Source organism: Salvelinus alpinus, chromosome 21 (assembly GCF_045679555.1).
Source record: "Salvelinus alpinus chromosome 21, SLU_Salpinus.1, whole genome shotgun sequence".
Lineage (NCBI taxonomy): Eukaryota > Metazoa > Chordata > Actinopteri > Salmoniformes > Salmonidae > Salvelinus > Salvelinus alpinus.
In genome coordinates, this window is record NC_092106.1 from 24,288,600 (window position 1) to 24,316,481 (window position 27,882).

Genomic DNA, 27,882 nt, shown 5'->3' on the forward strand with positions numbered 1-27,882 from the left:
GGCTGCGTTTAAACAATAAGGCCTGAGTAGGTGTGGTATATGGCCAATATACCACGGCTAAGGGTTGTTGTTATGTACGACGCAACACGGAGTGCCTGCAAACAGCCATTAGCCGTGGTATATTGGCCATATATAACAAACCCCCGAGGTGCCTTAATGCTATTATAAACTGTTTACCTACCATAATGAGAATAGTAAAAATTACTTTTCTTCTGTAATGAAAAGCGCTATATAAATTGTATTTATTATTATTGTTTATTATTAATCAGAATAAATGTTTTCCCTTCCCAGGTGGCTCACCTGACAAGACCAGGTTACTACTGTCCTTCATGCAGTTCCGTTCAGTCCCACTTCTGATTCCATACCAAAGTAGAAGGGCCCCTAGATGTAGACACTCTTCGAAGTCACACAGGGCACATTTTTTGGTGACATTTCTTGGTGACATTTACATCATATTTGGTTTTATTTGCATTGGTGTCACATGATAGTATCTCCTCTGTCACATGCGTGAGTGAATCACAGTGGCATCATTCCATGGTGAATCATATTTGTGTACTTTCCCCAACACTGTCAGGAAGAATCGAATTTGTTCAAAATGTTTTTGATAACTGTAATCAGTACTTGCTCACTGTAATGTATTTGAAATTATCATATTAACAAAGGGATTCACTTGATTAGCATAGGGCATTTAATATGACGTTTTTAATCAGAGCATTGTAATGTGATGTAAATTACCCATCCACCATAACAAAATATGAACACAGATGAAAGCAGAGCCTTCAGATGATCCCTCGTTTATCAATTTATCTGTCACGCCCTGGCCTTAGTTATCTTTGTTTTCTTTATTATTTTAGTTAGGTCAGGGTGTGACATGGGGGATGTATGTGTTTTGTATTGTCTAGGGTTTTTTGTATGTTTATGGGTGCTGTGGCTTAGTTGATTAAAGTGTCTAGTCTAGGTGTATGTATGTCTATGGTTGCCTAGATTGGTTCTCAATTAGAGACAGCTGTCTATCGTTGTCTCTGATTGGGAACCATATTTAGGCAGCCATATTCATTAGGTAGTTCGTGGGTGATTGTCTATGTGTAGTGTTTAGTGTCAGCACTATTTGTTCAATAGCTTCACGTTTGTTGTTTTGTATAGTTTGTATAGTGTTCTTCGTTTTGTTTTCGTCTTCAATAAAAGAAGATGTATTGTTATCACGCTGTGCCTTGGTCCTCCTCTCTTCCACAATACGACGATCGTGACAGAATTATCCACCAACAAAGGACCAAGCAGCGTGGTAAAAGGCAGCAGCAGCGATCGCAGGACTCATGGACTTGGGAGGAAATTCTGGACGGCGGAGGACACTGGGCACAACCTGGAGAATATCGCCGCCCTCGTGAAGAGCTGGAGGCAGCTAAAGCCGAGAGGCGGTGGTATGAGGAGGCAGCACGGAAGCGCGGCTGGAAGCCAGAGAGGCAGCCCCAAAAAATTATTGGGGGGGGGCTCTCGGGGAGTGTGGCAAAGTCAGGTAGGAAACCTGCGCCAACTCCCCGTGCTTACCGTGGAGAGCGAGAGTACGGGCAGACACCGTGTTATGCGGAAGAGCGCACGGTGTCTCCCGTACGTGTACATAGCCCGGTGCGGTACATCCCAGCTCCTCATATCGGCCGGGCTAGAGTGGGCATCGAGCCAGGTGCCATGAAGCCGGCTCAACGCTTCTGGTCTCCAGTGCATCTTCTCGGGCCGGTGTACATGGCACCAGCCTTACGCATGGTGTCCCCGGTTTGCCAGCACAGCCCAGTGCGGGTTATTCCACCTCCCCGGACTGGCCTGGCTACGGGGAGCATTCAACCAGGTAAGGTTGGGCAGGCTCGGTGCTCAAGAGCTCCAGTACGCCTTCACGGTCCGGTCTATCCGGTGCCACCTCTTCACCCCAGCCCAGTACCACCAGTGCCAACACCACGCACCAAGCTTCCAGTGCGTCTCCAGAGCCCTGTTCCTCCTCCACGCACTCGCCCTGTGGTGCGTGTCTCCAGCCCGGTACCACCAGTTCCGGCACCACGCACCAAGCCTCCTGTGCGTCTCCAGAGCCCTGTACGTCCTGTTGCTGCTCCCCGCACTAGCCTTGAGGTGCGTGTCCTTAGCCCGGTACCACCAGTTCCGGCACCACGCACCAGGCCTACTGTGCGCCTCAGCAGGCCAGAATCTGCTGTCTGCCCAGCGCCACCTGCGCTGCCCGTCTGCCCAGCGCTGCCTGCGCTGCCCGTCTGCCCAGCGCCGCCTGCGCTGTCCGTCTGCCCAGCGCCGCCAGAGCCGTCCGTCTGCCCAGCACCGCCTGCGCCGCCCGTCTGCCCAGCGCCGTCAGAGCCGACCGTCTATCCTGAGCCGTCAGAGCCGCCCATCTGTCCTGAGCCGTCAGAGCCGTCCATCAGTCAGGAGCCGCCAGAGCCGCCCGCCAGTCAGGAGCCTCCAGAGCCGCCCGCCAGTCAGGAGCCGCCAGAGCCGCCCGCCAGTCAGAAGCCGCCAGAGCCGCCCGCCAGTCAGGAGCCGCCAGAGCCGCCCGCCAGTCAGGAGCCGCCAGAGCCGCCCGCCAGTCAGGAGCCGCCAGAGCCGCCCGCCAGTCAGGAGCCGCCAGAGCCGCCCGCCAGTCAGGAGCCGCCCCTCAGTCCGGCACTGCCCCTCAGTCCGGCGCTGCCCCTCAGTCCGGCGCTGCCCCTCAGTCCGGAGCTGCCCCTCAGTCCGGAGCTGCCCCTCAGTCCGGTGGCGCCCTCTAGGATGGTCTTCAGTCCGGTACTCGCTGTAAGGGTCCCCGCTCCAGAGGCACCACCAAAGCAGGTATTGACTATGGTGGAGTGGGGTCCACGTCCCGCACCCGAGCCGCCGCCGTGAGAAGGCCCACCCGGACCCTCCCCTTCTGTGTCAGGTTTTGCGGCCGGAGTCCGCACCTTTGGGGGGGGGGGGGTACTGTCACGCCCTGGCCTTAGTTATCTTTGTTTTCTTTATTATTTTAGTTAGGTCAGGGTGTGACATGGGGGATGTATGTGTTTTGTATTGTCTAGGGGTTTTTGTATGTTTATGGGTGCTGTGGCTTAGTTGATTAAAGTGTCTAGTCTAGGTGTATGTATGTCTATGGTTGCCTAGATTGGTTCTCAATTAGAGACAGCTGTCTATCGTTGTCTCTGATTGGGAACCATATTTAGGCAACCATATTCATTAGGTAGTTCGTGGGTGATTGTCAATGTTTAGTGTCAGCACTATTTATTCTATAGCTTCACGGTCGTCGTTTTATTGTTTTGTATAATTTGTATAGTGTTCTTTGTTTCGTTTTCGTCTTCAATAAAAGAAGATGTATTGTTATCACGCTGCGCCTTGGTCCTCCTCTCTTCCACAATACGACGATCGTGACATTATCTCATTTTAATGACAATATACTATAGTGCTGAAGCTCCCTCCCTTAAAAGTGGATGAAAACACTTTACTGTGTCGACAGTAAACAATCATTATTCAGATAAGAGACTAAAGCTATTAGAAAAGACAACGTACTACAGATTGCACACATCTAGGAATAAGGAGTCATCCCATAGTATTTTATGCTAGTCTTGAAACTGTATTTTACACCTTGGTTTAGATTTTTAAATGTTATACTTGACATTGAAATCTGTGTGTTTTGCTGCAGATCTTCAGTGAGACAGATTGGTGAGATGGCTTTATCCAGTTTCCTCATTCTGATATTGTGGGACATGATCAAGCCCTCACCCCTGCTGAATGTGGGTTTTGTAACTACCAGGCATAGTAACTACATTGACTCTCCATTTCAACTCTTGTTTACTGTAGCTAAGCCTCACCATCTCAGCTTCATATAAGACAGTGTTTATGATAAAAGGATTTGAGACGGTTAGGGTTAGAGTCTTGTTAAGTTGTTATTTGAATCATGTCTAAAACAGCTAGATTGCTTCAGAGCAGGGACACTTAAACTACAGTGGTTTATCTGTATGTATTGGCTCAGAAATCATTTGAATATCTTCAATCTCATTCAGTGTCTTCCTGCATCTATCAGAATACACAGCCATCTCTGTGGTCTGTGGGACCTCCTCCATTGACCTTGCTACTCAAATCTGCCCTGCCATCTACACGGAATGCAATGAGGGTCTGTTGATCCTGAACCACATCATGGATAACACAGTCTGGAAGGGAACTCTGGACACCAGAGTGAATCCTCCTGTCCTGAGATTCAGCTTTCCCGTTCGCCAAGGGGACGCATGTGGGAGTGTCTTCTTGATTATTAATAGGAGAATGTTTCTGTATGCTCTCCTTCTGCCCTGGAGGAGTGTTGTGTTAGAGCAGGCCTGCCCAACCTTCTTCCTGGAGATCTACCATCCTGTGGGTTTTCAGTCCAACCCTGATTTAACACACCTGATTCTACTAATTAGCTGCTCAACAAGACCTTAACTAGCTGAATCAGATATGCTAAATTAGGGTTGGACTGAAAACCTACAGGACAGTAGATCTCCAGGAAGAGGGTTGGGCAGCCCTGTGTTAGAGGGAACACTCGCAGCACCACTAACCTTGACTGAGGGGAATGGGGGAGCAAAGAATGTATGTTTCTCTGAGAGGTTTTGACCCCTGTGAATCTTTTAAAACTTTTGAAACGTACCTTATCATGAGCTAGAAAGTAACACTAAATTGAAAATCCATTTAGACTAAAGTAGCTGAGTTGAAGAACAGGTGATGGCTTTCAGTCTAAAATAAACTTAAAGGGAATAAGAGATCTGATTTTCTGTTTTGCTTGTACACACTATTGCGCACAGCAACCTTCAAAGCCATATAGTCAACATACCTCGTCAACAACACCCAGGTGGACATGTAAGTGAAAAGATTCACTGCATATATCGCTTACATTTGAAAATCAGACACTGCTCAGCAATTGAAATTGGGAGACCAAACAGTTTTGTTTGCAGTATGATATTGCACAGTTCAAACACAGTTCAAAGCAGTTGATGTTTCTGTGGGGAGTGTGTGTTATCCTGGGTCCTGCTGTAGTAATCAGTCAGCTACACTGGAACCCATCTTCAGGTCGGCCTCCTCCATTGCTGTGAAGGACAACAATGGTAGCTTCATCAGTGCTTTGAGCATGGCCCTGTTCAGGGTAGGATAACACAACCACCACCTACATAACACCCCCATTCAAATACACTCAGCTTCGACATGGCAAAGTGCCAATTTTCCAATGTGCTGCCACCTTATAAAATAACTGTAATCCCATTCCAACATGTGTAAACCTGTCTCATCTTATGTAAGTGCGCTTTTATAATGGTGCCATCTTCCTTTCTTCCTTCACCAGGATGCAAACTATACCACACCCCTGGTTATCCCTCCTCTGGGTATTGAGCTGAGGACTAATGTCTACGTTCAGGTTTTAGCTGCCAACCTGACTTCCTAGTAAGAACCTTCTCGTTGTGTTCCCTCTTAGCCTTAGTAATAATTACTATCAGTTCTGTTCCAAACTGAAACTGTTAAATAATGTGTATAGAGGGTTCTACTTGTGATCTGAAGTGTTTGACTCTGTTCTGATGACCTCACTCTTTCTCTACAGATACCATGTGCTTCTGGACCGATACTACGTGTCCATCTTAACATTCTTTAATCTCTTTGTATTGTTAGACAATTTTTTTTTTTTAAACACTCTTCAATCAAATTTGGAAAAAGTGTTAGTAGCCAAGTTCATATCAAATTAGAAATAATTTTAAGACTGGGCTTGATTAAATGTCTTGCCTCCTTTGCATTCAGACACAGTGTACCTTCTCACTAAAGAATTTAACTATCTCCATCCAGGTTCATCTTTATCTAGTGAGCTCAATGCAAAACGGAGGAGTAGCCACTTTTTCTAGGCACCAAGGTGCCTTATAAATAACATTAATACAATTTTTAGATCAATCATTAATACTCTTTCTGTATCCATCGGTGTGTTGTCCTGCCTGTGTGTGGGCAATTGTGACGTGAGGTTCACCTTTTTTGTAAAGGTGCTCCATAGATCAGATGACCACCATGCTGGAGAATGGAGATAGCCATAAGGCCATTTTCTACTTCCCTGCTTTCTGCTTCATTGAGCAGGCAGCAGAACCAGACCGTCTCCACCTACTACTTGCACTGCATCACCCGCCTCTGTGATCGCACCAACTGCAGGACCTTCAAGGTACAGTACCATTGATCTGACCACACAACGTTATGCTCCATCCATCCATAACATGTCACAGCTTTGGTTGTTGGCAGCTTTACAAATTCAAATAAAATAAAAAAGGTTACAAAGAAAGTTAGAAAGTGACCCTTACTAGTGGGTTGCCTCCAGAAGTCACATTTGAGCTGTCTAAATTTGCAGCCTGGTCTCATAGACTAGATGTAACATGGTAAACAAAAAACCGGGACACTGAAATTATTGTGATATGTTACATTTGGTATGGTTACATGAGACAGAAGGTTATTTAAGGCAAAAATAAAAGGAGGGTGGTTGGTCGGGGTGGATAGGTAGGAGTATAATGCAAATGTCTAGCAACGAAAGTGTGCTATTTCTGTAACATATCATGCAAATAGTAATTTGTAACATATCATATGAAATGGATGATGAACATCCACAAAATAATATATACATGTATCGTACATGTCAAACGTAACCTATCATACTAATTTGAGTGTCCCAGATTTTATTATACTATGTTACGTCTACCCTTGAGTCCAGGTTGCAGCATACAGTTTGTTGCTATATGTTAGGTATAGATAACTGTACACCTGGTGTTTCACTGTATAAACAATTTATTGAGGAATAGCATGGTCCCTATACCAGCACGATACTCACTTTTCTGTACTCTTTCTTTCTCTCCCACCACATAGCAATTCAACAGGAGGCGGAGGAGGGCTGCAGAAACCCTCATCGGCCAGGATGGGATTTCAGATGAAGCTCTATTCACCTCAGGACCCATCAAGACCATGGCAGAGAGCTGTATGTCTACTCTCTATGTATCTATATGTTATATTATATGTACCAATATGCCCATATTAGGACCACATAGCTTTCCTAAAAGACATTTGTTAATGTAAAGATAATTTCACCATCATGTTCACTAGGCATATCTATTGTTTTCCATTTCCAACACTCACATGTAATGCCAATTTATTTGGAATAATCTTATGAATTCTGTTTCTCTCTTTTTCAGCCTCTCTTACTTCCAAAGAAGAGGGTATGTTTTTCTTTATCACATTAACTCTATCATATGACAGCAAACCTTTCACTTTTAATGTGGTTAACATCATTCTAACAGGAAGGTCAGAGCTGCTCAGAAGCTCTTCCATTGGCTGTTGGTGTAATGTACTGTATCATGTTGCTCCCGCTCCCCTTTGTGAACAGCGCTTTCTGGTGGCGAAGGAAACGGCCGGGGTGCGTCTGTTGGCCTGGAGATTGCCATGGCAGTTCTCATTGTAGTTGGTGTGGCTGCTCTAATGATGGCTGCAACCTTTTATTGCAAAAGGATGTGGTTAAGCTAATGCCAGTGCCAGACTGCCATGCCAAAGCCCTCATCAGGAGACAGAGACATGACATGAGTTCAACAGGGTTACATTTCAGTACTGGTGTATTTGATTTATTTATTTTTATTTAAGCTTTATTTAACTAGGCAAGTCAGTTAAGAACAAAATCTTATTTACAGTGACGGCCTACCAAAAGGCAAAAGGCCTCCTGCGGGGACGGGGGCTGGGATTACATTTATTTTATTTCATATAAATATAGAACAAAAGAGTAGTGTTCTCTTGTACTCACTCAACCTTGACTATTGTTTTGGCGCCGTTTATGTTTCTTTGGACCTCTTGAGGAACTGTTACAGGGTCGGTAACATGAACATTCTCCCAGGTAATAACTGTGCTAACAAGTAGGATGGACCGTGACCATTGTAAACACAAATAGTTGACTACTGACCCTGTGAGAAACCTAAGATTTAGTTGGATAGGCAACATGGACAGTGTAATATATGTACAATCCAGAGCTGCATTTTAAAGTTTTATTCAAAACTTTAGGTTATTGTAATCTTGATCTTTGTTGTGCATGTTATATGGAAAGATGGGACATGTTGAATTAAATATTTGTAGCAAATGAGTGTACCCTGCATTCAAGTGATATAAGATGCCATAAGGATGAGTAAAAGTGGCATGTGTATGTATGTCTTTAAAAAAATCTATATTCCAGAAATATGAAGATGAAGATTAATTTAGCTATTTATTTCCAAGAAATTCATGCACGTGAAGTCATGACCTTTATATCCAAATGAAGTGAGACTAAGGACTGCAAACCTTCTTTTCTAAAATAGGACCCTTTCAAATAATCTTACATGCATGACGTCCTATAACTTTCAGGCTTGTGTGATTCTTGTATTATGGATACTCAGGTGGGTTTCTGTGGCTTTACTTTTGGATTGATGTTTAAAATGTATCTTGTGAAAACTGTTCTGTGAAACCTTTGCTTATTTCCAAGAAGTGAATGGTTTTAGTTATGTATATGTTTCTGCCATTTCTTCATGTTTGCATGCATTATATCAAAGCTTGCAGGATCAATATGGCTATGTTTCTAATTGTACCATCAGTAGAAACCTTCGCTATAGCATGATATCAACAAACATACGGACAAGAGTTCAGGTTGGCCTTCACATTTCAGCAAACAAAGGAATGACAAAAATCACCAGAATGGCTTACCAAGAAAAACTTCCAAAAGGACTAATTCGAGGTAAAAAGGAGTTGGAGCACTCAACACAAAAGGCAGAGATTGATTTCTTATTGCTCACTTTAATCCATTGTACAGGATGCAGACAGGTGACTAACGTTTTGACGTCAAGCGGACGTTTTCCTCAGAGTGACCTGGCTATTGCCCTTAGCTCCTATTTATAGCGTAGTGGCTCATTGAGACACAACAATATAAAACAAATTATAATGATAAAAGGAAAATGGCAAATTATAGCTCAAGCATACGGACAACTTTAGATCTTACTCATTTTACAGCCGCTTGTAGAGCGAAGGCTACTATACTCGAAACCAGAGATCCTTGTCTCGTTGCAGAGTTGCAGTCAGTTCTATTTCATGTGAAAATCAGAAAATGATTGAAAATTCTGTTAATTTAAACTCTCAAAACTCACAGAAAATGATGGCCAATTACAAATTGATTGACTGGGTTGAAATGGAAGTGACCCTAATTCAACTTGTAATATAAAAATGTAGGGCTACAAATCTGGGTGAGAAATTAAGGAGCCTCTTTGATGGAACGCAAACACAGACTGCCTATTCACTATCATACAGTAAACATTTGGTATACAGTGGGGCAAAAAAGTATTTAGTCAGCCACCAATTGTGCAAGTTCTCCCACTTAAAAAGATGAGAGAGGCCTGTAATTTTCATCATAGGTACACTTCAACTATGACAGACAAAATGAGAAAAAAAAATCCAGAAAATAACATTGTAGGATTTTTAATGAATTTATTTGCAAATTATGGTGGAAAATAAGTATTTGGTCAATAACAAAAGTTTATCTCAGGACTTTGTTATATACCCTTTGTTGGCAATGACAGAGGTCAAACGTTTTCTGTAAGTCTTCACAAGGTTTTCACACACTGTTGCTGGTATTTTGGCCCATTCCTCCATGCAGATCTCCTCTAGAGCAGTGATGTTTTGGGGCTGTTGCTGGGCAACACGGACTTTCAACTCCCTCCAAAGATTTTCTATGGGGTTGAGATCTGGAGACTGGCTAGGCCACTCCAGGACCTTGAAATGCTTCTTACGAAGCCACTCCTTCGTTGCCCGGGCAGTGTGTTTGGGATCATTGTCATGCTGAAAGACCCAGCCACGTTTCATCTTCAATGCCCTTGCTGATGGAAGGAGGTTTTCACTCAAAATCTCACGATACATGGCCCCATTCATTCTTTCCTTTACACGGATCAGTCGTCCTGGTCCCTTTGCAGAAAAACAGCCCCAAAGCATGATGTTTCCACCCCCATGCTTCACAGTAGGTATGGTGTTCTTTGGATGCAACTCAGAATTCTTTGTCCTCCAAACACGATGAGTTGAGTTTTTACCAAAAAGTTATATTTTGGTTTCATCTGACCATATGACATTCTCCCAATCTTCTTCTGGATCATCCAAATGCTCTCTAGCAAATTTCAGACGGGCCTGGACATGTACTGGCTTAAGCAGGGGGACACGTCTGGCACTGCAGGATTTGAGTCCCTGGCGGCGTAGTGTGTTACTGATGGTAGGCTTTGTTACTTTGGTCCCAGCTCTCTGCAGGTCATTCACTAGGTCCCCCCGTGTGGTTCTGGGATTTTTGCTCACCGTTCTTGTGATCATTTTGACCCCACGGGGTGAGATCTTGCGTGGAGCCCCAGATCGAGGGAGATTATCAGTGGTCTTGTATGTCTTCCATTTCCTTCCATTGCTCCCACAGTTGATTTCTTCAAACCAAGCTGCTTACCTATTGCAGATTCAGTCTTCCCAGCCTGGTGCAGGTCTACAATTTTGTTTCTGGTGTCCTTTGACAGCTCTTTGGTCTTGGCCATAGTGGAGTTTGGAGTGTGACTGTTTGAGGTTGTGGACAGGTGTCTTTTATACTGATAACAAGTTCAAACAGGTCCCATTAATACAGGTAACGAGTGGAGGACAGAGGAGCCTCTTAAAGAAGAAGTTACAGGTCTGTGAGAGCCAGAAATCTTGCTTGTTTGTAGGTGACCAAATACTTATTTTCCACCATAATTTGCAAATAAATTCATTAAAAATCCTAAAATGTGATTTTCTGGATTTTTTTTCTCATTTTGTCTGTCATAGTTGAAGTGTACCTATGATTACAGGCCTCTCTCATCTTTTTAAGTGGGAGAACTTGCACAATTGGTGGCTGACTAAATACTTTTTTTGCCCCACTGTATCTGTTCATAGCAGTATGTGCTGCTCTTCCAGCATCTTTCCACTAGGGGGTATCTAACCACCATTTTCAGTTTTTCAGCATAGGGTTGATGTTGGAGAGTCTCTTTGCTTACTCTAATTAACAAATGAAATTGTGATAGGTAGGAATCCTCAAAGATAAGCATGTGCTGTCTGCAATGCAGTGGTATGGAGTGCCTTTATTGTTTAACTGGCATTTCAGTCCATAGCACCTTTAAATTAGAGCATGATTCACTAGGGATGTCTCTTTAAAGTAATCTTAGCACCATATTCTTCACAGGTAAAGTGAGTTGCCTGCCTTTGATAATGGTGTCCTAAAAAATACAAGGTGAATATGTGGTGTGACCCTATGAAAAGTGATCTGCCTGAAACGTGGCAAAAATTGAGGAACTTTCCTCAGCGTTGTTAGAAAATAATCTAATTATGAATTCACACCCAGTAGGCCATCACAAACTCTGTGACAGGATGACCCATTTTAAAACAGCAGAGGATAAATCAGTTGGGTAAGTATCCTCCATAATGATTAGTGTAATTGTGTGTTAGGTATAAATCTCCCCTCTATAAGGGCCTCTTTATAAGTGAATTAAAACAACAAGGACAGGCGTGTGCTTCTCTAATAGCGTGGACATTAACCTTTAGCTACAGATGGGCTCTCTAAAATGTTAATGCTCTGGGAGGGAGGGATCTAGTCTGGAGAGTGGTTGGTTTGGAACTCTGTGTTCTGTTTGGTTGCTCTGCTCCTGTTGCTAATGTATTTGTCTGGGCCTAACTTGACAGGCCAGATGGAACACATGACCATTACAGTAACACAATAATGCATGCTCATGATGTGATTTGTGTTAGGTATGTGCCTGTTAGTATTGTTGGGGGAACCAGCTGCCTGCAACCAGTGCCTTGCCTTCCACAGATTCGTGTTGCTTTATATACAGTACAGAATATAAATAAATCATGCATTCAGTTGAGATTCAATTTTGCCAATGTGGGAGCTTTATAGGAAATCTTATGTGGTTATAGAGACACTCAAAACAGAATGAAAGAAACAAGAAACAATCACTATCTCATGTGCTGCACTATGCTCGCTGTAAATAAAGAGCAGTCCCACTGGGCACAGACGTCAATTCAACATCTATTCCACGTGGGTTACACGTCAACAACGTTGATTCAACCAGTGTGTGCCCAGTGGGGTGAGACAAATGATTCTATTGATCCGTCTGTAAGGATAATAATACACTAATTCAGCTGTACATTATTTGGGGGATTATATTACTGAGCAACCATTTGCATGGCACTGTGTTTGAATTGGTCAGACAGGACATGTATGAAGGATTGACAGACCTGGCCTGCTGTAATTCTGGTCAGCCGTATGAAAAGTTAGTCTATCATTTTCCCTTATGAAATTAACAAAGCCTTCTCTGTGTTTGCTTTCTTTATTTACAGACACATCGCCAAGGTCTCTGTCTGTCATAGAGCTCTGTATTCTTACAAATTTGAAAAGAGTGGTCATGTTGGCATGGATACCATGCAGGTAAAATTCATGGCCCTTAGATCAGATATGATCAGCTGAAGATGCATTAGATTACACATTAGATGTGGCCCCAGAGACACAAGTACACGAGATTTAGATGTTTGAAAGTTTTATAATAGAGGAAAAGAAGATTCTGTTTGTGTGTGTGCATTCGTGTGTGTGCGTTTGTGTGTGTGTTTGTGTGCATACAGTGCCTTCGGAAAGTATTCAGACCCCTTGACTTTTTTCACATTTGGTTACGTTACAGCCTTATTCTAAAATGGATTAAATAAAGAAAAATCCTCAGCAATCTACATACCCCAATGACAAAACAAAAACAGGTTTTTAGAAATGTTAGCAAATTTATTAAAAATAAAAAACAGAAATACCTTATTTACATAAGTATTCAGACACTCTGCAATGAGACTCGAAATTGACCTCTGGTGCATCCTGTTTCCATTGATCATCTTTGAGATGTTACTACAACTTGATTGGAGACCACCTGCGTTAAATTTGGAAAGGCACACAACTGTCTATAAAAGGTCCCACAGTTGACAGTGCATGTCACAGAAAAAACCAAGCCATAAGGTCGAAGGAATTGTCCGTAGAGCTCCGAGACAGGATTGTGTCGAGGCACAGATCTAGTGAAAGGTACAAAGAAATATCTACAGCGTTGGATGTCCCCAATAACACTGTGCCCGCCATCATTCTTAAATGGAAGAAGTTTGGAACCATCAAGACTCTTCCTAGAGCTTGCTGCCCGGTCAAACTAAGCAATCGGGGGAGAAGGGCCTTGGTCAGGGAGGTGACCTAGAACCCGATTGTCACTCTGACAGAGCACTAGAGTTCCTCTGTGGAGATGGGAGAACTTTCCAGAAGGACAACCTTCTCTGCAGCTCTCCACCAATCAGGCCTTTACGGTAGAGTGACCAGACGGAAGCAACTCCTCAGAAAAAGGCACATGACAGCCTGCTTGGAGTTTGCCAAAAGGCACCTAAAGACTCTCAGACCACGAGAAACAAGATTCACTGGTCTGATGAAACCAAGATTGAACTCTTTGACCTGAATAGAAAAGCGCCACGTCTGGAGGAAACCTGGCACCATCCCTACGGGGAAGCACGGTGGTGGCAGCATCATGCTGTGGGGATGTTTTTCAGCGGCAGGGACTGGGAGACTAGTCAGGATCAAGGGAAAGATGAACGGAGCAAATTACAGAGAAATCCTTGATGAAAACCTGATGCAGAGCGCTCAGGACCTCAGACTGGTTCACCTTCCAACAGGACAAAGACCATAATCACACTTCCAAGACAACGCAGGAGTGGCTTCAGGACAAGTCTCTGAATGTCCTTGAGTGGCCCAGCCAGAGCATGGACTTGAACCTGAACGAACATCTCTGGAGAGACCTGAAAATAGCTGTGCAGCAACACTCCCCATCCAACCTAACAGAGTTTGAGAGGATCTGCAGAGAAGAATGGGAGAAACTCCCCAAATATAGGTGTGCCAAGCTTGTAGCGACATACCCAAGAAGACTCGAGGCTGTAGTCGCTGCCAAAGGTGCTTCAACAAAGTACTGAGTAAAGCGTCTGAATACTTATGCAAATGTGATATTTCCGTTTTTTTGTATAAATTAGCAAACATTTCTAAAAACCTGTTTTTGTTTTGTCATTATGGTGTATTGTGTGTAGATTGATGAGGGGAAAAACAATTTAATCAATTTTAGAATAAGGCTGTAACATAACAAAACGGGGAAAAAGTCAAGGGGTCTGAATACTTTCCGAAGGCAATGAATGTGCGCACGCGAGGTGTGTGTGCCATGTGTGTGTGACTGACATCTCTTTCAAAGAGAAGCCTGACCAATAGCTCTGGAGGTCGCCGTTGGCATCTGTTTAGATACAGAGCCTAGACTCACAAATCCGTGTTTTAACCAGGAGAAGTGTGAGAAGAAAAAGGCTAAAGGTTTACGGTCACGCAAAGGGGATTTCTAATCTTATGACCCAAGCACCTGGTTTAGATTTGGAATTCCTCAAATTGTTCCCTATTTTCAGCAGGTATGTGGATTTGAGACAACAAGAGTTTGGTTTCTGGCTTTGTCTTTATGAAAACAGTACAGCAGACAAAGAAAGACAGAAAGAATATTAAATCCCAAAAGACGGGGTAATACTACTTTAGAGGAATAGCCATGTTTGTCTTCTTGACCGGTACACAAACTCTTAACACATATTTTAAGAGGTTACTAGAATATTATTAAACTATAGGTAACTACAGCAGAGTAGAGTGAAGAAAACCCCTGTGGAATTACTAGGTGAAGTGGTGGCCCAAGAAACAGGATTTGAGTGTCAGATTCACAACTCATCAGGAGTCCTCTACACTAAACCCCCTTTAAAGGATGGTGAGGCTCATCTGTTGAGTCTGGTTGAGACTTTTACTTATTTCAGAATAAACCTGAGCAGCATTGATCTCTTCCTGACTCTCTATTAAATACATTTTTATTCACAGCAATTCCCCTGTTCCATCTTGATATATTCCTTAGTCTTAAATACATCTTCTGAAATGGGAAAGGTCATCATCACCCTGTCCTGCTTCATCTTAACATATTTTTCAAGCTGTCCACCATTCTCTCAACATTGGGCTACTTGTTAATGATTGATGTGAACACCTCTTAATGTGATGGATGAAGCCCCCGCTGCATGCCGGGATAGAGGGCAGAAGGCTCCTCTTGACTACTCTGTGAGTGTGAATGAGGGGAACACGCCTTGTGTCTGTCTCTCATGGAACAAAGGCACATTTAATTTAAACTCCATCAATAATGCATAGCCAGGCAGACAGAAAGCAGGGAGGGGCTGAGGCAGGGAGGGGGCTGAGGGGCTGGGAGAGCATTGAAGAGCACCAACCTCCATTTGGTAGAGGCAATATTTTATTGAGAATTTATCTGTCAGAATTGTACACAGTAAAGTCTTAGCTTTGGTTTTATCAACACGTATGGCTCATTGCTTTTACAAAATAAGATGTTTCCTTTTAAAATATTCTGGTGCATGCCCTACAACCTATATTGTCAGCAAAAGGGAAATATGTAGAACAGATAAAGTGCTGACAATGTCTAGCTAGTGCATATATTATGGCAGACCCCCTGATTTTGCAATCACTGAGTTAGTAGTCAACAGACTAGGAGGCAGAGAGGGGAGTAGGCAGGACAGGAGGGGGGGTGGTTGAAGTGAAAATGTTGTGTGGTGCAATCAGCAGAGAATTGAGACCGGGACTATTAGTGTGGAGTGTGTGGCTGGCTGGCTCTCTGCACCCACACCCTGTCTCCTATCTATTCTACTGGAGGAATGCATGCCCACCTAGCCCTGTTTGACCCAACACTAATGCAGTCTACAGGGGGGTGTAGGGGGAAGCAGGCCAGCCACGCCCACATGGCATTATCAGAGACACTCACACAACACAAATGCCCTCTGACACTCTGGCTGAGATGGGCCAACGTGCCCAAATCCCTGTGTAGGCTGCTGGGAGACCTGAGGAGCAGGATTACCTTTCATAATTCATAGAGGGAGCCAGACATCCCCAAACTGGGGGCAGACTGCCTGGGGCGAGGGCCTGCAAGGCTAAACCAACCTGTTTCATAATGCATGCAGTACACAGCATACTGTGACCCAAACTCACAGACAGACAGATAGGCAAACCCTCAGATATTCACAGGCCAGAGATATGTATTTAGCTTAGCCATACCCTCATACTTGTACATTGGCACTTTAACCTGCCAGGCACAGCCACCAAGTTGATGGGGTCCATGTAATTGCATTTCCTCCATGGTGAAGAATGAAGAGCCCCCCATTTGGTCTCACTCAGGTATTTTGAGTGATTAGGCATAAAGGCGGAACTGGCAAGCTGATCAGGCATAAAGCGCTGGCAAACAGCACGGCACTAAAGAGTTAGGAGAAATCCCCCCTCAGTGCAGTCAAGCGTCAACTCTCAAGGCAAAGTCCTGCTGAGCAAATTGTAATGAGTTAAGTGCAGTGGTGAAGCTAATTGCAAGGCAGAAACCCCTGCAAAAAAACACTTTCCTATTTCTCCTTTGGGTTTCTCAAATGATGGTCTCGACTCTTGAGATTGGTCTCAGGTTGTCCTGAAATGTCAGAACTGTCATTTATTGTAATTGCCATATTACGATTATTTGGATAAAATGTAAGAAATGCTGCCTGGTGCATGGCTACAATCCAATCAATGATATATGGGCCTACTCACTCAGTCTCAGACATTAGCACAAAATGTAACTGAGTTTCATTGTTTTCCCTTGTGCTGTTGTAGTTTTAATGTATTTGTTCATTATTTGCTAATAATGTCGGTCACACTTTAATGGATAGTCTGGATTTTCCATCTGTAGATTCTCTACAGATGGTCATACTATCAGCAAACTGTTGATAAGCAACTGCTTCCAAAGGGTAAGGGTTCAGTTTAGGGTTCGAATAAGGATTAAGGTTAGGGTTAAAGCTAGGGTTAGGGTAGCTAGATAGTTAGTTGACATGTTACTGATAGTCTGTAGATAGTCTGTTGAGCAGGGCTCTCCAACCATGTTCCTGGAGAGCTACCCTCCAATAGGTTTTCGCTCCAACCCCAGTTGTAACTAACCTGATTCATCCTATCAACAAGCTAATTATTAGAATCAGGTGCACTAGATCAGGGTTGGAGCAAAAACCTACAGGATGGTCGCTCTCCATGAACAGGGTTGGAGCGAAAACCTACAGGAAGGTCGCTCTCTAGGAACAGGTTTGGAGTTAAAACCTACAGGACGGTCGCTCTCCATGAACAGGTTTGAAGTTAAAACCTACAGGAAGGTCGCTCTCCATGAACAGGTTTGAAGTTAAAACCTACAGGACGGTCGCTCTCCATGAACAGGTTTGGAGTTAAAACCTACAGGACGGTCGCTCTCTAGGAACAGGTTTGGAGTTAAAACCTACAGGACGGTCGCTCTCCATGAACAGGTTTGAAGTTAAAACCTACAGGACGGTCGCTCTCCATGAACAGGGTTGGAGAGCCCTGCTGTAGAGCATCTACAGATGGACTATCGAAATACTGTAATTTTTGTTGTTGTCAATGCCCTGTTCGTTTTCAATGCCCTGTTCGTTTTCAATGCCCTGTGTAGTTTAATGCCCTGTGTAGTTTTCAATGCCCTGTGTAGTTTTCAAGGCCCTGTTGTTTGCACAGCCTTTGAAATGCAGCTCCATGTTTTCCCAGACCGACTCCTATTACTCCTTCTGATAGAACGTGAAAGAATAGAGGTGCTTAATGTGCCCTACCTCATTTCTGACTCCTCATTTCAGGTGAAAAAATAAATGCATGTGCTATTACTTATTTTCTTCGCAATCATTCTTCTGCCTGCGGGGGTGAGTTGCATATGCCGGGAGCACACTCTCACTACCTCTCGCTTATTTATCATTCACACAGCCTCTCACCGCCCACTCTCTGTCTGTCTTTCTTTTAACCTTTGATGAGTCCATCTAACAAGATATTTCTATTAATAAATGAAAGCTTAAGCATAATTTTACTTAACACACCCACCTGTAAGACAGAATTGTTCAAGACAATAAATGAGACATCTGTACAGCAAGGTTTTCATTGGTGAAAAAATGGTTCCAAAAGGGTTCTTCGGCTGCCCCATAGAACCCTTTTTGGTGTTCCAAAAGGGTTCTTAATAGAACCAAGAAGCATTCTTCAAAGGGTTATCCTATGGGGACAGCTGAATAATGCTTTTTTTCTATGAGTGTAAAGTCAGCTAAAGTAAATAAGGCTGCTGCCATTAAGCCCCAGAGATCTCTTATCGTTGTGTGAAGCTTCAGCAGACCTCTTGGATTAGCTACAGGTGGCTAAATGCCATATTTTAGTGGTACATGAGGGGAGTAAACTCGGACTCTCTCTTCTCCAACCAAATAATATTCTATAACCATTCAGTTCTTGTGAAGTATGGCGTTTTCTTTTTCGCATTTTCAAAAAATCTTCTAGGTTCAGGGAGCGCCATTTTTAGATGGTGATATCCCTCAAATCCCATGGTAAAACCACAAAGCAACCTGCAAATAACTGAGTAAAACTACTCTCTGTCAAGATGTTTCTGAAAAGCATCAGAGAGATTGATGTGTGTTTCAGATCGTTAACTGGGGAGTAAAATTATTTAAAAATGTGCTTGTCTACCAACTGTTCTCCACCCTGTTTAGAATGCAGTGGAAAGATGAGATCCCTGTGGGAGCTGAGGAGCTGGAAGCCCAAAACACAGATAAACCTTTCCCATGACACATCCCTGAAAATATGGAGAAATATCTGAGCTCTCTGCATCATCCTTCAACCCGCATTTTCCTGTGAGTGCTGGAGGCAAGGCACATCACCACCGTTTGATTAAAGATTTATACCCTTTCAGACATGTTTTCTCTCATTTTCTGAGGGCCTTATATGAGATGGTCTGCTGGGAGACATAATTTAAGAGACGGGTGTGGCCTCGTCTCATTTGTTTTGCTGTGGTTGTTGTTGTGGTTGTGTACTTGTGGCTGGGTTGCCAAACAACAAAAGTAGTCCTGAATATATTCAGCGTGGCTCATTTGGTTACATGGGTTATGAAGGATTAAATGGCCAACATTAACAGAACCTGACTGCGGTTTCCTTCTGTAGGTGTCAGCCAGTCTTTTCCCTGAAGCACTGGACAGCAGCCGTCAGAGACTTCTAATTGGTGTCTCTTTTTCTCTGAGAGTGGAAACATCAAGAATGTTTCAGCCTTTTCATTCTCCACTGAGCTGTGGTGATGGGAGTAGAAAAGTTAAAAAAGGGTCTCCTTTTTTCATGGTCATGAAATTAAAATGAATGAATAATGGGATGAAGGTGTGTTCTAGAAAATTCCACATTAAACATTCAATGGGTTTGGCTAATCCTTTGATGACGCACAAAGAGAGAAGGTGCAGAGAGAAATAATCTGTTCTTTAATTAGTTCATCAATGTTGTATCTAAGAAGAGAGAGAAAGGGCAGTATGAGCCTTTCAAACTCAGGTGGATTAAGTAAATAGTGTGAGATTATTTTTTAGAAGATCTAATGAACCTCAGTGTATTATTTCAATGTTTTATACTGTACAGTCAAGTGTTTGGGAGAATTTGAGGCCTATATCTTCCACTTTCTGTTTCATTTTGTTTACATGGTTGGGGTATGTGGGTGTGTGCGTATTTTGGTATGTGTGAGTGGGCTTGTGCGTACATGTGTGTGCATGCTCATGTGTTTGATAGTAGTAGATAGTCATGGCTGTAGAGACATGATGGACTGACTTACAAATGCCTCATTGTCAAAAACAGACCTCTGGACATGAGGTTTCATCTTTGAATAGAAAGTAGGTACCGGCTCGGGAGATTGTGGAAAGGTTGGAGGCCTGACCTCTGACCTTGTGGTGGAATGGGGCCGGTGCTGGCGGGATTAGAGCCCTGTTCTGTTAAAACGGAGAGAAAGTGCCAGAAGGCTTCATGGAGCCAGGAGTACGAGCCAGACACAGTCTGAGTAATACTAGAACTCAGTGGGTTTGTTATCGCAAGAAGCTGCAGTACCAACAAGGGAAATTAACCAGTTACAAGAGGTTTACTGGAGCTAATTTCCTGAGCTAGCACTGCTGTTGTGGCCTTGGGCATGGAATGCACATTGTAGCAGTTAGTAAATACGCTATTAACATATGTAATTGTTGTACTGTATGTGTGTCTATAGTTTTGTTCAATGTTGTGTTAGTGTATGTAAGTTGTTTTGTATGAAACTTTGTTCCCCCTGCTGCTGTTGGACCAGGTCTCTCTTGAAAAATAGATTTTATCTCAATAAGAAAAACCTGTATAAATGAAGATATATTTTTTTTAATGGAATCTTTATACTGAAAGATAATTATTGTTCATTGAGAGTGCTATGATACAGCTAAACATAGCCTGCTATGTAGTTCCACCTCCACTGTGATGTCTTACTCTGAGTAGAGACGGAAAAGAGACTTCCTCTATTTCAATGTTTTTTTGTCATCAGAGATGGGCCAACCCACTCATTATCAGTCCAGCAGATTCTCTGGGTGAGAATAGTGGATGGCATCAATGAATAATGGTATTAACCCTCACCTCTGACTCCCTCATGTACCGAAGCAGCATTGTGCTGCCGTGCCAACAGATAATAAGAAGGACAATAAAATAAGCCTATCGTCTATTTTCACGGAAGAGAAGACAGTTTGGAAAGCAAGCATGCCTCAATGTAACAGACACACCTTGAAATCTGACAATGCCTCTTTGAGAGCTCTACAAGCTTTCATTTCATGCTCCTTTTCAATTCTCTTCTCTCCGTTTTTCAATTTCGATATTTCCAGTACCTCTCTTTATTTTGTACATTTTGGTGTTGGATGTGGCCATGGACATGGTCCACAAAAACAGTTGTTCCTCAAGTAAAGAACCATTGCAATAGGAAGCAGATGGCATGCATGGTGGGGGCATGGTGGATCCATCCATTAACTGTTCCTTCCAGCTTGCACACAGACCTGAATGATGTCAGAGGGATTTGTGTATTCTTTGTCATTTGAATGTTTGTTCATAGCAGGAGGGAAATTGTGCAATATGGGGTCGTTTCCAGTGATCTAAGATAATGTAACAATAATACATTTAGAGTTCCATAATAAAAAGGGAATATTATGGTGTCTTGAATTGTTCATGTGTTATGAATGCAAGTGCAAACCCCCTTCAATTGTGTTACAGATAGGTTTGTCATTTTCACTCTTCAACTTAGCATTCTCAGAAGGTTTAATCAGCAGTGCCTTGTTGCAGGCCGTATAACATTATGTGACAAAACAAAAACACAGGCAAAATAGACAAGACCATTTGGATGAACCGATTTATTATGCACATAATAAATTGGCCTCTCAAGCTTGATGAAATTAATCTTCCTCTGAATTGCCTCTGAAATGTCATAATTGCCTAAGTTTGCCTCTCACACATCAGTTTGGTTATGCTGAGTCGATCTGCAACAGTTTCATTTATTGAGGAGTAAAAAGTTGAACCCCACTATTTGGAATCTCAATAGATTGCCGATGAAATGCTAATTGTCTACCAGTGCAGACATCATTGTACATAATTCATCATACATCCATGTGTAGCCATCCACTAACACAAGACTGTTTTGTTACTGTAGTCTGTTGTGCCATTGGTGCGATTTCGACGTGTGGAGAACATGGAGCCCTTTCAATTTGGCCTTGAAGACTACACCTGATCCTCCATTATATTGATGTAAAGTCTTGGGTGGCAGGCACACAATGCATCAGTTTGAGCACTTTAAGTCACTATCATGGTGCTGGCCATGGGCCTCTGCTGTTGTATAGCATAGGAATCCGATCCCCATGGGTAAAAATATATTCACAGTAGTACCACACTTTTCAACACATTTACCAAGACCTGAGTCAGAGAATTAAAGAGGGTTCAAATAGATTTAATTTACGTTCGGAAAAACATCACAGTGTTTGATATTGGAATTGATAGATTCAAGTTGTTTCATACAGCAAACATCCTCAAATAATCGTAATCGGGAGAATATATTGGATTCCATTTCTTTGTCAGCTATTTTAAAATCAGAACATATTTCCCTATGAATGAAACTCCCCCATGTGAGATGAAACAAGATTGCACAAAATAACAGTTTAAAAAGAACATCAAATAAAATAAACTGTTTACCCATGTAGAATACTTACAGACAATACTTTATGTGACTACAGGCTACATGTAAATGAATTCATTCTTTTCAGATGTCTTATATTGTCTGGATTCCTACAATAGGCCTAGATATCAAACATTTACATATCCTGCTTCAAAACCACTATACCATCACAAGGCTTATCAAATGTATTGCTATGGGGAGGGAAATATTGCCAAGATGGGTTTTAATGTTACCTGCTACTTTTTCAGAGACAAATCATCTCTTCTAGAAACAGGTCATCAATTTCATAAAGACTATGTTTCACTAGAGCAGGTTAGGTTTGAATGGCACAGTTAGATAATCTACACATGAAATAAATGCAACAAAGTTAAAAAATTAGGCCCAAAGTTAAATAGTTTCAAATAGGCCATTGAGGGAGGCAGTGGAGAGTGTGACGAGTGAAACGGCACCAGAGCAGGGACACAGGGGCTTGCTCAGTCCAGTGCTGAATTACTTAGAACCCCCCCCCTCCCATTTGTTCCTGCACTGAAACCTTTCCTACCAAAGGTAATTAAAATCCGCAGCAAGCACTTAACAAGAGTAATGCCATCTTGATTTCCAAAATAAGCACCACATTCAGGATTTAATGAACTGCAGCTTCAACAATTTTTTTCTACGATGAATCAATAACCGAAAGGCAAGATGATGCAAGATGATTCATTCAAGTCAATAGGATCTTAGCTCTGTCTGCTGACATCACACACAGTTCTTCATCGGGGGGGGGGGGCTTAACATATGTAGCTCAGGATCTCAAAATATGTTTGTGCTAGGAGGCACTGCACTCTAATAAATTCCCAGGTTTTCGAGAATAACACAAACAATGTTCATCAAAGTATATCTCCAGGCTTATGATGCTTAGTTTAAAAGTGTAACCTGCAGTTTGTGTTTACTCTTAAACATTAATATATCACCACACAGAACATTTGCTGTTTACACACATTATGTGCACATCACCTGCTGAACAGCCTCTTTTAGGCCATATAGCAATGCTTTGTCATGGGCTCTCCACATGAGTTTCCAAACGGTATTCATTGCCATGCTAATCTTAGTTTGTTTGGAGCAGAGGTGTGAAAGAGGCCCTCCAAATTGTGTTCTCGTAGGTTGTATAAGATGGCAGTCAGAGCACGAAGGTACTGGTCATCATGTTGTTATTCAGCACCCAGGGCAGTCAGAGCACGAAGGTACTGGTCATCATGTTGTTATTCAGCGCCCAGGGAGAAAGAGATAACATCAGCCTGGCCAGGGCCATCTTTAAAACCAAAAACCAACTCTGGCTCCTCACTTCCACACGACCGTTGTAGAAAAACAAAACTGGTATTTCTCCTAGTAACAGGCCATGAGGCTTAAGCCACACAAATCCCCCAGATTCAAATGTCACAGGGCTTACGTTCTCTGCTGTTCTGCTCTGCCCCTTAGACCAACCACCAGTGGTGTGTATTCATGGATGCCAAGGGAAGCCAGGCTTCCCCAATAAATTGGCAAAAAAAGAAATGTTTGCATCTCTATTTTCCTAATTTTCATTCAATTGCCAAAAGGCTGAATGTATCTCACCTGAGAAAGCATCCGAGCGAGCGAAACAGCAACCCCCTGGGCCTCTACGTGTAGGCCATCTATCTGATGCTGTCTGGTTATAAAGAGTATGACATTGTTACCGCCCGTAACATTGAACGCAAGGGAAGCCAGAGAGCATTTGGCCTCCCTTGATACATTTTTTTGTAAAATAATAGACAATCAGCAGTGAATTTAACTGAGTGAACTCATCTGTGAAGAGAAGTCCGTTTTGATTTTGGCTTCACTCCAATCACATCGCATCAAGAGAAATACGTCATTGACAGAAACAACTTGAATTGTTGCATCTCGTTGTGTTGTTGTCCTCCAGTGGCTCGCTAGCTAGCTAAAATTGCCCCTTTCCTAAATTAGGCATGGATGGAGACAGGGATTTGGACTTGTGATTTTACTTAATTCTCCGTTAATATAATAGTGATTCTGATCCAACAATAAATCAGAACCATGGACAGCCACATCATATTTAGCTTATGTTGATTGGACTAAACAGTTTTTAGTATATTTTAGTTGTCACTGTATTAGACTAAGCATAGCTGATTTGATGATGTTGAAATGTTGAAGTTGAAATGGGGCTGAAATAGTGGAGGCAGCTCCTGTTTTCTTTGCAACTTGCGGTAACTCTCCGTGGTTCTAAATCAATAGTTGTTTAGTAGTTTAAAAACGTCAGAAACATTAACTTGCTTAACCATGCTGTAGGTCATGTAACTGTTTGTTACATGCAATATGCTTTGTGGACTTCACCGGACAGCGGTTGCTCTCCAGTTTTGTGATGAAAGAAAGGTGTGGTTGAATTTGTTCTGTCACTGTGTCTTCTTATTGTCTTGGCCTTAGGCCTACATATAATGGTGGCAAGGCATATGATCTAACAGGTTATAAAGCAAACAATGCAATTATCACAACACATAAGTTTTAATATGGCTTTTTCTGGTTTGGCTTTCCTAGTGATGTTACCCACGCACCGCTAATGCCAACCATAGAGTCAACTGCCTCTGTTGAACCAATCTGTCAATCAGTTATTTTTGATTGAGCCATTGACAGAAAGTCAAAGTGCTGGACAACATGCTCTCCACAGGTTCTCGTCACACCTCTTGTCATGACAATAACAGTTTACTTTTGCCTGTCTTTTTTCGTTTGACTTTGCTACTTTGGAATTGCTGTTACCTACACATTACATAACTTCAGTTGTTCCTTGAGGGCTAGAGCCATGAAAGCTAAAATACTGAATTAGTTCAAATTAGCTCAATTGCCTTTCACACACGTTTTCTTGCCCATACAGTCATGGTACAGTAGTCCACCTCAGTTATAAAGGGGAGGATCACTTATATCAAATCAAATCAAATCCAAGTTTATTTGTCACGTGCGCCGAATACAATATGTGTAGACCTTACAGCGAAATGCTTACTTGCAGGCTCTAACCAATAGTGCAAAAAAGGTATTAGTTGAACAATAGGTAAGTAAAGAAATAAAAACAACTGTAAAAAGACAGTGAAAAACAGTAGCGAGGCTATATACAGTAGCGAGGCTATGAAAGTAGCGAGGCTACATACAGACACCGGTTAGTCAGGCTGATTGAGGTAGTATGTACATGTAGATATGGTTAAAGTGACTATGCATATATGATGAACAGAGAGTAGCAGTAGCGTAAGAGGGGTTGGGGGGTGGTGGGTGGCGGGACACAATGCAAATAGCCCGGATAGCCAATGTGTGAGGGCACTGGTTGGTCTGGCCGATTGAGGTAGTTTGTACATATGTAGATATGTACATGAATGTATAGTTAAAGTGACTGTGCATATATGATAAACAGAGAGTAGCAGCAGCATAAAAGAGGGGTTGGGGGGGGGGGGGGGGGGATGCAAATAGTCCGGGTAGCCATTTGATTACCTGTTCAGGAGTCTTATGGCTTGGGGGTAAAAACTGTAAATCCACTCAATCATATAAATACTTTTTTTTATCGCTTTGGTGCTATTTTCATAAATATGTGGTGAATTTTAGGCTCTGTTACTTTGGTCCCAGCTCTCTGCAGGTCATTCACTAGGTCCCCCCGTGTGGTTCTGGAATTTTTGCTCACCGTTCTTGTGATCATTTTGACCCCACGGGGTGAGATCTTGCGTGGAGCCCCAGATCGAGGGAGATTATCAGTGGTCTTGTATGTCTTCCATTTCCTTCCATTGCTCCCACAGTTGATTTCTTCAAACCAAGCTGCTTACCTATTGCAGATTCAGTCTTCCCAGCCTGGTACAGGTCTACAATTTTGTTTCTGGTGTCCTTTGACAGCTCTTTGGTCTTGGCCATAGTGGAGTTTGGAGTGTGACTGTTTGAGGTTGTGGACAGGTGTCTTTTATACTGATAACAAGTTCAAACAGGTGCCATTAATACAGGTAACGAGTGGAGGACAGAGGAGCCTCTTAAAGAAGAAGTTACAGGTCTGTGAGAGCCAGAAATCTTGCTTGTTTGTAGGTGACCAAATACTTATTTTCCACCATAATTTGCAAATAAATTCATTAAAAATCCTACAATGTGATTTTCTGGATTTTTTTTTCTCATTTTGTCTGTCATAGTTGAAGTGTACCTATGATGAAAATTACAGGCCTCTCTCATCTTTTTAAGTGGGAGAACTTGCACAATTGGTGGCTGACAAAATACTTTTTTGCCCCACTGTGATGCAGCAAGTCTCAGATCAAACTTTTTATTGTGCATTAATTTTATTAGAAGACATCTTTCACCACACAACCATTGATTCAAAATATACATTACTGTAAAATAACATGAGAATCTTGATTTTAGTGCCAAAACACAACATAATGATATATTCTCAATTTGTTATTTTAACAACAATTAAATCAAATAGCAAAAAATGCTAGATGTTCCTAAATGGCCAAAGTACTGTAAATTACAGTAGATTACACTGTTTTCACATTAGGAAATACACTTGCACTACCCATTAAAATTTACTGAAAATCAAATTTATCATAATTTAGAATCCCATTTCTGATCAAAGGTGTGCTCATTGAAGACATCTTTCACAATCAGTGATGCAAAAAAACAATGTATTGTTCAGATATAATTACAACATAGGTGTACTGTAATCAAATGAAAGAAATGAAAGAAACATAATGTTTAGCAGGCACTAGTTTGCATCAAGCCTGTGTTGAGCATTTGGCCATAGCTTGTCATCGACATCACAGTAAATTGCTTCATTATTCATGCACCTGGGGAAAAACATTTTGGCATGGCCAATCCAATCCTGACATAGGTTTGAATTGATGTCATTGCATGCCTCATCCATGGCCTGAAGGAGGGTGGTACGCTCATGGGGATGGCAATCATACACATTCCACCTATATTGTATTCATGTATTGTATTTTACAGTATTGTATTGCACTTATGTATTGTAGTGGTCCTGTACGTGGCCCAGTTCGTAAGAGCATGGCACTAGCAACGCCAGAGTTGTTGGTTTGATTCCTTACTGTTATCACTTTGGATAATGGCATACAGTGAGGGAAAAAAGTATTTGATCCCCTGCTGATTTTGTACGTTTGCCCACTGACAAAGAAATTATCAGTCTATAATTTTAATGGTAGGTTTATTTGAACAGTGAGAGACAATATCAACAAAAAAATTCAGAAAAACGCATGTCAAAAATGTTATGAATTGATTTGCATTTTAATGAGGGAAATAAGTATTTGACCCCTCTGCAAAACATGACTTAGTACTTGGTGGCAAAACCCTTGTTGGCAATCACAGAGGTCAGACGTTTCTTGTAGTTGGCCACCAGGTTTGCACACATCTCAGGAGGGATTTTGTCCCACTCCTCTTTGCAGATCTTCTTCAAGTCATTAAGGTTTTGAGGCTGACGTTTGGCAACTCGAACCTTCAGCTCCCTCCACAGATTTTCTATGGGATTAAGGTCTGGATACTGGCTAGGCCACTCCAGGACCTTAATGTGCTTCTTCTTGAGCCACTCCTTTGTTGCCTTGGCCGTGTGTTTTGGGTCATTGTCATGCTGGAATACCCATCCACGACCCATTTTCAATACCCTGGCTGAGGGAAGGAGGTTTTCACCCAAGATTTGACGGTACATGGCCCCGTCCATCGTCCCTTTGATGCGGTGAAGTTGTCCTGTCCCTTTAGCAGAAAA

General features: G+C 42.4%; 1 pseudogene; it reads left to right on the plus strand.

The window, feature by feature from the left end:
* The first annotated feature begins 3,686 nt into the window (after positions 1–3,686).
* LOC139548470 (zona pellucida-like domain-containing protein 1) overlaps positions 3,687–27,882 on the plus strand; it is a 32,216-nt pseudogene continuing 8,020 nt past the window's right edge.